General features: G+C 39.3%; 1 protein-coding gene across 1 annotated transcript in view; it reads left to right on the top strand.

The window, feature by feature from the left end:
* Window positions 1-2582: 2582 nt before the first annotated feature.
* ctnna2 (catenin (cadherin-associated protein), alpha 2) overlaps window positions 2583-11484 on the top strand; it is a 338846-nt gene continuing 329944 nt past the window's right edge. Inside the window, exon 1 of the mRNA XM_005945770.3 lies at window positions 2583-2944. The gene's annotated coding sequence lies outside the window, so the exon portion shown is untranslated. The remainder of the gene's footprint in view (window positions 2945-11484) is intronic.

Below are 11484 nucleotides of genomic sequence, written 5' to 3'. Positions count from 1 at the left end.
TGAAGCTAAGAAGGATCTGGAGACTGTGAAGTGGACAGATAACACACCTATGGTAATCCAGGTTCTGTTTTGGGGTATCAGTGTGGTAGGGGAGTTTAGCCCAAAAGCAAAGCTCACAATTAAACCCATTATTCTGTGTTCCAAATATCACAAATGGTCATGAGCTATGGGCAGTGGCTGAAATGAGTTTCCTTTACAGTGCATTTGGGCTCACCCTAAGGGACAGTGTGCGCAGCACAGATAACCAGAAATAGCTCCTCCATTCTGTTACATGGAAAAGGACCCAGATGAGGGTGTTGCAACGTCTCGCCACTATCGTCAAGTGATACTGGATTTCTCTGTGCGATGTTGACAAATCTTTACCTTGCAATGTAAAGTGGCAAAAGATGAATTGACAAATAAAGCTCAGTTGTCTTCTGCTGATTTACCATACATAGAATTTAAAAGCATCCCATGAGGTTGTTCCCGCCGTAAAGTCAAAGATCACCTACCAAAAACCTACTAGCTGGTAGTGCAGGTTTATGCCTTATCAATAATTTGTTGGACAGTGACACCATTTTTGTAGTTTTATTTCTGTACACCACCATAGTGGAAAAATCAATAAAAATCAAACAATCCAAATGTGCTGGGGGTGCTGGTTAAGTTCACATGTTGTGCAGACAACCATATGCCCCAAGGCAAATGCCTCCAACCCAGGGCCCTTTGATGGATGACTGCCCTCACACTTTTGCTCCCTGCTTTATTATTTCTTCTTTATCTGCTATCTATTCAAGGAAAAGAAGATCCAAGAAATCAAAACAAAAGTGACTGAAGTGCAGACTTTCAACTTTCATTTAACATTTAACTATGATTCAGAAATTTGACAACCATTTAGGTATTACAGTCATTTTTTATAGAAAGTCTCCCATTTTCAGAGGCTCAAAAGTAATTGTACAAACTATCAAAATTTTAAATACATGTGAAGGTATGCAAATACTTTCAGGTCAATGACTGAGAGTGATGGTAAATGTATTTGTATAGCGCTTTACACTACATTCAGTCATCCACCCATTCACACACTGATGATGGCAAGCTACAGTGTAGCCACAGCTGCCCTGGGGCTCACTGACAGAGGCGAGGACCACCACCAGAAGGCAATGGGTGAAGTGTCTTGCCCAAAGACACAATGACCGGGACTGTCCAAGCAGGGGCTCGAACCAGCAACCTTCCAATTACGAGACGAACTGACAACTCTTGAGCCACGATCACCACAGATAACCAGGGGACTGGGAAAAGAATGCATATAAAAAAGTTCCAGTAAGGCTGAAGGTACATATGACAGTATGTTACAGGGTTTTGGACTGGGTGAGGTAAGGTCCGTGTTCCGTATAGAAAAGATTAATAAACCTTTTATTATTAGAATATTCTTAATGTGTAAGTCCCCTCTGCATTTAACCCATTCACCCAGTGAAGCAGTGGGCAGCCACCAATGCAGTGCCCGGGGAGCAGTGTGTAGGGACGGTACCTTGCTCAGGGGTACCTCAGGGTAACCATTCAGTAGAGTCGAACCCCCGACCTTCCGATCATGGGGCCACCACTCTATCTACTGAGCTATCCCTACCCCCAGTTGATTTTGTTGATTTCTTGATTTAAGTTACAATTTTGCTACAATAAACAAAGGACTTCAGTCAATAAATGATATAAATGTGAACAGGAGGAATGGGAGCCCTTGTAGATTTTTTATTTTCATCTCTTCAGTATTTCTTAGAAAGCAAAGGCACAGCAGTAAAAGTAATGTAAATAATACAATTACTGTTTCAGCTTCAGGGTCCTTCTGCGCATAATGGGTCCTTGTCACACTTTTCCTAACTTCCTGGAAAACGAATTCCTGAAGATTAGCTGTGAAAAAGAAACTGTAGCTGTAGTTAATAGAGGTGAAAAGAAAAAATTAACTTGGTAGCTTGCTAAGAAAAATAAGGAAAGTCTCAACTTTGGCTTTGGTGCATATTGATTTGATGAGGATATTTACATTACTGTAAATGATAAAAGTGTTTGCTTTTTTTGTAAAAGGAAATTGCAAAACCTATTCCTAATAATGTTTTTTTCAACTATTAATAATAAACTAAAACAGGCTAATTCAATCCAGAAAGATCCAGAAAGAACAAAATGTGATTTTGAAACAAAAATAAAGGGAAGTAAATAAATTTTAAAAAAAATCTAGTGAATCATGCAAAACTATTATAACTGCCAGGCACACATTAATTCTTTATGTATCACGCACAGCGCTGGCTCTCAAGCTGGTGTCACACTATCAAAATATCGAGTGTCTATCCTGTTTAAGATAATCAGTCATAACTTTCTGCAAATCACACCTAGCGTTATCCACACAGCTAATTTAGTAGGCTTGTTATTTATTATTATATTATTATATTTATTTCTTCAATTTTGATGATGTCATAAACACAAATACAGTATATTTTTGCTTAATATTACCAACAGCTCCATCCCGCTCTCAGAGTCCCAGATTTCCTACACCCCGTAGAAGCGCTCGCACACAGGAAGCACGCATGCGTCAACGACGGAGACTCTCCTGATTTGACAGCCCTGGAATCTACCACACACACAGTCCACTATGTTGCAAGGCTTTCCGTTAGTAGCGCACCATCATCTGCACCTGCCTACTCCGTTGTTGTGGTTGGAGCGCTGGGAGGGGTCATTATTTCGCAGGGAGCTGTAGGAGGAGGAGGCACTTCCGAGACACCGACAGAAGCGTGTAGCTTTTAGATTCAGCACCACAAGACTGAGGAAAGCGTCCGGATTGAGTCTATTTGCACGTTTTGCTGTGGCTTTACTGAATAGGAGGCCCCCCCACCCCCTTCGTTTTCTGTTTGGGAAATACTCAGTGAGAACAGGCGCCGTGAGTAGTTTGTGGACCTACAAGAGGTGTCATATCCAACGGTTAAAGGTATGTAGTTAGTTGTCAGCTGAGAGATTTTTGCTGCTAGCACATTGGTAGCATTACACTTGCTGCACTGACTGACCCGCCGTGCTGCTAACATTAGCTTAGGCGAGGTCCGGCTTTTCATTCATCATTGTGCTTTAGCCAGTTTGGCGGGGCACTTGACTACAACCCCTCGTCGAAATACTTTACGCTTCATTATTACCATAGCAGAATCAAGAGACTTTTATATACTGAGCTGGAAATTTCTCGTTAGCTAAAAATCTCAGTGTCGCCCACTCTGCTAACGTTATCTAAACCGCACTCCCGAGCGCTGCTATCCAGTGAACCCAGTGCTGAAAGCCTGTCTGTGGGGCAGAGCCATGCTAGGCTGCTAGGCTAGTATAGTAGCTAAAGCTAAAAGACACCGGGGTACTTTATTGCCAGTAAAATAACGGACCCACACCTGCATTGGAAGCTGCTTAATTATTCAGGGGCTGCTTAGAACACCTCCCGTTTCTTGTTTTACGCTGAGACAGTGAAGCATGCACCCGCCGTGTTGTTAACAGCACTGTTGCATTTCTTAGATAATTTTAATCCTCTTTGTTTAGCCGAGACTGTTACTTTGTTACTTGTGAGCTCATCACTCTTTTTCTGCGGCAGCCGAAGACTTATTATTAGCTCGAAGCTGATTTTGATTCCGTTATTATAACACCGTCTTCGTCCGAGTCGAGGATGTGAAGTGAAGTGGCAAAGTGACGCTACACAGTTTTGCTTTGTCTCAACGCTGCAAGTGCAAACCCTACTTTTAACGCCAAGTCCGTTTCTTTTTAAATGAGGAATAGCTGTTTTAGTAGCCTCTTTATTTAGCCCACCCGAGTTCACTTACGCATAGACTTTTCATGCCCTTAAATCGCCCTATTGTCACATTATGGCACAGTGGAATAAACTAAAGCGCTCTATTCAGCGGAAGCACTCATACATAGGAATAACATACAGTCGAGTGAGGGTTTGGCATATTATACATTTTTGAGTTTCTGGTTATTTATTTATTTATTTATTTTTTTGTAAAATTCTAAGTTTGTGTGTGTAGTGTTTGCGTTCATTTATTACCCTGCTTGGTGACCCAGTGTAGTTTGCCTCATTCCTTTCCTGTAACTGGAGATCTGAGATCCCAGAAGCCTCTAGAGTTCACACAGTGTCTCGATTTAGAATCTGAACTTTTGATTGGCAAGGGGGCATGCTGAGCTGACACTGATGGGCTGTGCTGGTCTCTCCCTCCTATGTTTATCTTCACATTTTGTTTGCTAGAAAGGGGAAGCCTGGAACAAATGAGACAGTCGAAGTTCAAATCAAAGAGGAATCTTGTTTAGAGTGTTAATGATTTGGATTTTAAAAGAAGTCTTGAGGAAGAAAAAAAACTATATGTGTGTCCTCCAAAGGCATCAACAGATGTTATGTTTGCCAGCTGTCACAGTGATTACACCTATAGTGATTATTTATATGTTCAGGTAATTCATTAGTTATTTTCAAATACACAAATTAATCATTTAGTTTATATGTTTCCAGAAAACTAGTAAGCAATTTTATGTAAAATGTGCTTACATTTTAATTTAGTTTAACATTTAACAGTATTACACATATTGAGGATAAATTAAATAAGGCAAAATGTGGAAAATGAGGCAGTCTTGCCTGTAAAATAACCTGAATGATAGCGCAAATATGAAAACTGTTGACAAAACTGTCACATTAGTTTCTGAAGAATAGTTATCAAATAATCAGCTAATGATTTCAGGATTCAATTAGATTCCCGTGCTTCGATTTGTATGATCAAAGAGAAGACGTGTAGCTGCACTAATTTTGCTATGAAAAACTATAAGCACTAAATATGTCTTTTACACAATACTGACAAGAGACAGCCAAAGCAAGAGCTGTGATTCCACGCTGCCAAGAATGGACAGACTCTGCTCTGCCCTTTGGGAAATGCTGCATATGTGTGTCACTGTCTAACCATCTGCCTTAGACCTTATCTTTATGCAGGGCTTATTTGTTTAACCTTTGTGATTTATATATATTTAATTGTTGTCATTTTAACCAATGCTAAGTGTGCTTTAGTCAGTAGCATGACATTGTTTATTTACAGGGTTTTTAATCACATTGATCTTTTGGAAAAACCTAAAGGGGAAGCTCAGTTTCTTTGAAGTAGTTTTGTATGAGGTACTTACCCTTAATCACTGTATTACCTATAGCTTATGCTGGCACTCCCTAGTTTGGAGAAGCAGTTTGTAGTATGGGGACAGAAGCTATGCAGTGCAGTGCTGTAGATAAGGTATGTCTGCTGTGATTTTGCCAACAGGCATAAGTAAAATGATTAGCTGAAAGTGACGCAATGCTTTTGCTATTGTCTATTGCGAGCTTGGCCCTTTTCAGAAAAGGACAACAAAAAGGTCTGGTTAAAAAAGTTGCTAAATAGACAACAATGAGATCAGCTGGAGCATGGTGATAGATTCCTTGAGTGAGAGGATTGTCAGCACTCAAGCTGAGAGGGTCCATGTTTCCTTATAAACAAAGCAAACAAGAATATCCAAATTATGAAACCTAACATCAATCTAACAAGCAAATATCTGAAGAGTCTGATAATGTCTAATGATTGGCTAAGTGGTCTAGTGCAGTGGTCCCCAACCCCTGGGCCACGGACCAGTAACAGTCCGTGAGTCGTTTGGTACTGGACCACGAGAGTTGAGGCTCAGGTGTGAAATTTATGGTTTTAAGGGGTTTTATCGGTTTTTAGCGTTATTTTTCTATAGTTTTTATTGTTAACTCGGTGTCCCTGGGTCTTTTCCCGTGTGTTATGAATAAATCTGATTTTTTTGGTACCGGTACTGGTTTTATTTTGTTGTATTTATCCGCGACACCTTAAAGGCCAGTCGGTGAAAATATTATCAGACATAAACCGGTCCGTGGCGCAAAAAAGGTTGGGGACCGCTGGTCTAGTGGCTTTTAAGAGATTATAGAAGTATATAACGTTCTCTGTTTCCCGATGGAAAGAGCCGTCTGATGGCAGGATAAAGAGGTGAAATAATACAATTAACACTTTAAATGATATCGTTACATTTCTTTTTAGATAGACCTCTTTTTCGTTGGCTTAATTAGAGTTTGTTTGACTCCACCAGCACGGCCTGCTGGATTTCAAACTAGAGTTGTTGCATGTGAGGAATACATTTGCTGCGGATAAGTACATCATACACCACTGCTTCGAAGAACTCAAACCTTTCAACAACAATTTGAAATCAAAGTCACACAATCACAATTAGAGATGGACCGATCCGATACTACGTATCGGTATCGGTCTGATACTGACCTAAATGACTGGATCGGATATCGGAGAGAAATAAAAAAATGTAATCCGATCCATTAAATATCACGAAAGCACCTCACAAAACTTGCAACACGCCGTAACTCACCTCAGAACGTTAGCACGTCGGAGCAGTACATCACGTGATAGAGCGGCTGTGGCATGCGGGACCTGTCGGTGGTCTGGATAGCATGTGGAGCTTCGCTAGCAACCCGGCATTTCATCTCCGACAAAGTTATCCCGAGAGAAGTAAAGCAAGTGTGTAAGTCCATCTCTGAATGTTTGTAAAGCATTCCTGCGTTAAGCTTAACGAGCGACTGCCTCTCGCTCTCCGGCTGCTACTTCAATCGTGAAACTGCTTAAATGATCAGCTGATCAGCTTTTCTGTCGTGAGTCCGTCTTTGTTTTTGGTCCACTTTGCACCAGAAAGAGGAAACCAGCGGCTGAACAACAGCAGCACGTTTAAGCTTGATCAGCTGTTGTTAGAATGTATTTAATATTACTTTCTACTCGAGGTTTTTTTTTCTACGTAGCTGACGGCTGGTAACTGTGCAGGGGCGGATCTAGCAAAGTTTAGCCAGGGGGGCCGATTGTGCCCCCTTTTCCCTGTTCATGCCCTAAGACATACTTTTCTTTCTTATTCTCATTTAAAATGTCGAGCTTTTAATAAATAATTATCTGACACCCAAAGTTTTAATTTGATGTAAAATGAATAGAAGTCAATTACTGTATATAGTGACTATTAAGTCTAATATATATACCCTAGTAAGCTATAGTACTTTTTACTTTGGGAAGGTACCATCTGTGCAGTCTGCAATTTTGTTGAAGAAAGATGTTGAATCTATTTAATATTTCTTGAAAAATTATTGATTTCTGTGCATTTTTTTTCACACTGCATCAAATTAAGGTTGATTACGTCGATTAAGCATCATGAGGTGAAGCGTGAGGGGTGGTTCCCTATTTTTTATTTATTTATTTTTGTTGTTGCTGGGAGTTGGAACCCTATTAGTTAGGTTGCTTAATATTTACGCTAAGTACTCTTTAAAATACCAGAATAGGGAGGATGGTGTAGGTTTAAGTTTATTAGATTGATCAGTATTGCTGAACTATGAAATATTTTTTTTGTATACAGGTATAACAGAATAGCTTTAGTGTAGTTGTTGTTTTAAACTTGAGTATGAACTTGCAGACTTGCAAAATGCAGCAAGATATTTTAAAAAACAGTTTTGTTGATTAAAAAACACTATATCGGATTCATATCGGTATCGGCAGATATCGGTATCGGTATCGGCCATAAAAAAGTGGTATCGTGCCATCTCTAATCACAATCAGAACATTGTCCATTGTTGAGCAAAATAAATTTGAACTAATTGTGAGACAATTAAACTCTTTTCTTATCCAAATAACAAAAATTGTAGTTTTTTTCCAGCCACCTTTATGCAATCATGGAAATATTTTGGCTCATTTAGTGTATGTCATTTACAGTATAAAATCCCGTTTCTGTCACTGGGGGATAAGGAAAGGCCATAATTTATGGGTGTGACTGTGCAATCAATCGCAGCCAGGAGTGCATTGTGTTCTCTGTCTCCTGGGAGAGGAAGTGATATTGGCTGACTACCATGGAACCCCCTGTTGTTGTTATACCGAAGCAGAGCTTTGAGGTAGCCATGGTTCCCCGCTAAGTGGAACACGACTGCTTCTCCTCTTAAGCCCTCTTTCACTCCAGCTCTTGCACAAATATTTGATGGTGTTTAAGAGATGAGGGATGAGGCAATAGCAACAACAGCAAACAATCGATTCTTGTAGCACACTTGTCCACAGTGTCGATTTTAACTCTCCTAAAACTAGGGTTTATATTATCCTGCTGTGCCTTCATGTAGAATTGCACTGTCCAGACAGCAGGCATTTTCACTAAGCATTCATTGTCTTCTATTTTCAAGGCATAATACTGTGCTGCTGCGAAACAGTGTTATTGGTCTGTGTGTGTGGGGACAGATAACTCTTTTTCAGCCTACTCAATAGTATATGACATGGGCATATGTTGCATTGGTTAGATTAATCCTTAACTTTTTATAGAACATTATTCCACAATGGACTATAGAGGAAAAAATAGGACTGAGATCTTTATTTTTTCAAGGGGGACAATAAATTAGATGATCCAGCAGTACTTGAAAATATTGTGTCAGCAGCAGTTTGGCACAGCCACAAAGAACAGGGGTATTCTCTTAATTTACTTTTCATGTCTATTATTCTGCAAAAGACCACAACTGCAGCTACAATGCCGGGAAAAAGGGCCGTTTGAGTGAACATTTATAGTGTTCCAGCCAAGCTTGATTCTTTACAAGACTGTCATTACCAAAAAAGAGAAAAAAAAAGAAAAAGAAAAATCAATAAACTCAATCTCAATTACTGAGGATGGTCAGTGAGTGGGTGTGGTTGAATAACATTTCCTCCCATAAAAAAATACTCATGAAGTGTTGGAAGCCATCAGGAGACTCAAGAAGCTAATAAAATTTAAATAAATGAAAAGTGCAATGTATGTGCATCTCTTGTGTCATCATGACTTGACTTGTGTGGGAACAATTGTTAAATTTTAATGTTTTGAAACTTGGATCTTAGAACCAGGTTGCAGCTAAATTTTTAACAGCACTTTGGAATTATAGGAATCCTGCCCTTTTCAGCCACTGTAAGCTGCGAACAGATATTCACAGATTTTAAGGTGTGGGATGGCTTCAAAATCAGAGTGTGATAATATTTTAAAAAACAAAACAAAAAACATCCATATAACCATCCATCTATTTTCTTTTGTTTATTCGGTTCTGAGTTGCAGTGGGCCATGAAACTTATTCCAACTGCCAGAGGGTGAGAGGCAGGGTACACCAGGGACATATCACTAGTCCATCACAGGGCTAACACAGAGAGACAGATAACTATTCATGCTCATGTCCACATCAATGGCCAATTTGGCACTGTGCAAAGGGCTTGAGCCACCGCTCATTTCTTTATATTTTGCTTCCAAGGAGCAAAATATAAAGAAATGGTCCTGAGCAATAGTTCTTCAGATATTTTGAAGGTCTTTCATGGTTTTTCTTTGGACATTGGCTGCTTATTCACCCAATGACTATTTTCAGAGGAATGGTTTGTTTGTTTGTTTGTTAAGCCACTCAATACTGATCTATGAAACATTCAAGCGTACAAGAGACACCTAGTTCAAAGGATGAACTAATGTGCTTGAACATAACAGACAACTTTGCAAGAAGACTGTTTTAAATTGTATCTTTAGGCACCTTTTACTAGCACACTGTCACAAAATTATATAATTTATTCGCATTTCTTTAGTTCAAACTACAAAAAACAAAAGATAATACAGGTTGACATTTAAGATAATGTTTTTTCGCCATTAAGGTGATTCGAAAGAGAACTTGGCATATCTCAGCAGGGTGTTTAATATCCTTAAGAAATAAAAGGTAAATGGACATGTGGAGGACAAACGAAGAAGTGGCAGGCCTTGAAACAATGTACAACAGAGGAAAAAAGTATCTGGAAGAAATAGGAAAATATAGAGAAAGGATCTGACACAGGACCCGAGAAATGAGCTGACCCTTTAGTTGATCTGTTTAATGATCGCTGAAGCCATGTCAGAAATAATCACAGTGGAACGGTGGCTGTCACCACACAAGAAGTTAACATCAGTGGCATCAGGTGCATTAGTCTCTACAGCCATGCATGAAACATAGTGGTCGTGTTTGGAGCTGCATTTCAGTCAGTAGCATTAGAGATATTGTCAAGATTAATTGAATTATGAACATGAATAAGTGCGATTCTAGTTTAATCCATCAAGCAATGGAAAACGTGGAAGACTGCAGACTTTTGCACACTACTTTGCATTGTCCTACACACTGTATTTGCACAGTGGTTTAATAGAGTCTGCAGATAAACGGTGCATACAGCAGCAGTTTTAACAAAAGTGGATAACATTGAAAGCTTCAGTTTATATTATTGACAAGCTATTAGCAAGTTAGATAGACTGTTACATTCCCCCTGTTTTAAAGTCCCATTGCAATACAGTGAGGTAGAAGGTAAAATTTGATTTTGCACTTATTTTAAAATTCCATTCAGCACTCCATTAAAAATCGAAATATAACTTGAGATTTTATCCTCTTAGGCTGAAAGGTATCCAGGCAGCTGTCACTGCTTTCTGCCCGGATTTTATAGACTCAAACAAATGATGAGGTTTTTTTTTTTAATGATTGTAAGAATTTGAAGTAGTAAGACTGACTTATGGGAATTTTACTGGTAAATATTTCATCACTTTAGTGTTTAATGTCAAGTTAATGCCAGGATGTAATGTTCAGGACTTCACAGGGATGCTCCCTTTACACTGTGCTGATCTACTAAACTATGTACTTTGTTGTAGTCATACAGATACTGTGTTTACTGTGGCCAGCTGCCTGTAAGCATATAGAGCTTATAGATTCAGTAGCAGTAACAGCCCCTCGGGCTTTTTGCACAAGAGCTCTTTTTCAAACATGGTTTTAAGTTTCATGTCAAATTGGAGAAAATGAGAGAAACTTTTGGTGGCCATCTGGTAAACCAGGTTTTTCATAAGTATTCTGCTACAGCTAACCCAATTTTTTTAGCTCATTTAACTGATGTGAATTGATCCGGGAAGTCAGCATAAGGATGGGAAATCTGGAATGTTATATATAATATTTCTGCACAACTGGCCACAGAAAGTAGTGAAATCCATCATCTATATTTTAAATGAGTCACTCTTCCAAAAGCAAACAAAGATGGCAATACTGTATTTTAAAGATGTTTTTTCATTGTATACCTTGTTGTTTAACTGATATCTGAGACATTTATATTCCTTCATTTAGGTAGTCACGCCCACACTCGTGCCAGCAGCTCTGCCACACAAGGTCATTGTAGTTGACTAAAAATAAACTAAAATTATATCTGGAAAAAACCCCAAAACAGTTATCTAGGATCTGCTCGAGCCACTCGCCCAGTTTGGGGGTCGATGCACAGAGTGCTTAGATTACCACTGGGACCACAGTTGCCTTCACCCTACACATCTTCTTGAGCTTTTCTCTCAGTCTTTGGTACTTATCGTGTTCCTTTTTCCCGATGTTGCTGTCATTGGGTACAGTTATATCAATCACTACGGTTGTCTTCGTCTGCTAATATGTCGAGATAGAGAGAGTTGGGT

This window comes from Haplochromis burtoni, unplaced genomic scaffold (genome assembly GCF_018398535.1).
Source record: "Haplochromis burtoni strain Fernald_Lab_line unplaced genomic scaffold, NCSU_Asbu1 Contig_302, whole genome shotgun sequence".
Lineage (NCBI taxonomy): Eukaryota > Metazoa > Chordata > Actinopteri > Cichliformes > Cichlidae > Haplochromis > Haplochromis burtoni.
This window is presented reverse-complemented; position numbering and strand designations above follow the sequence as displayed.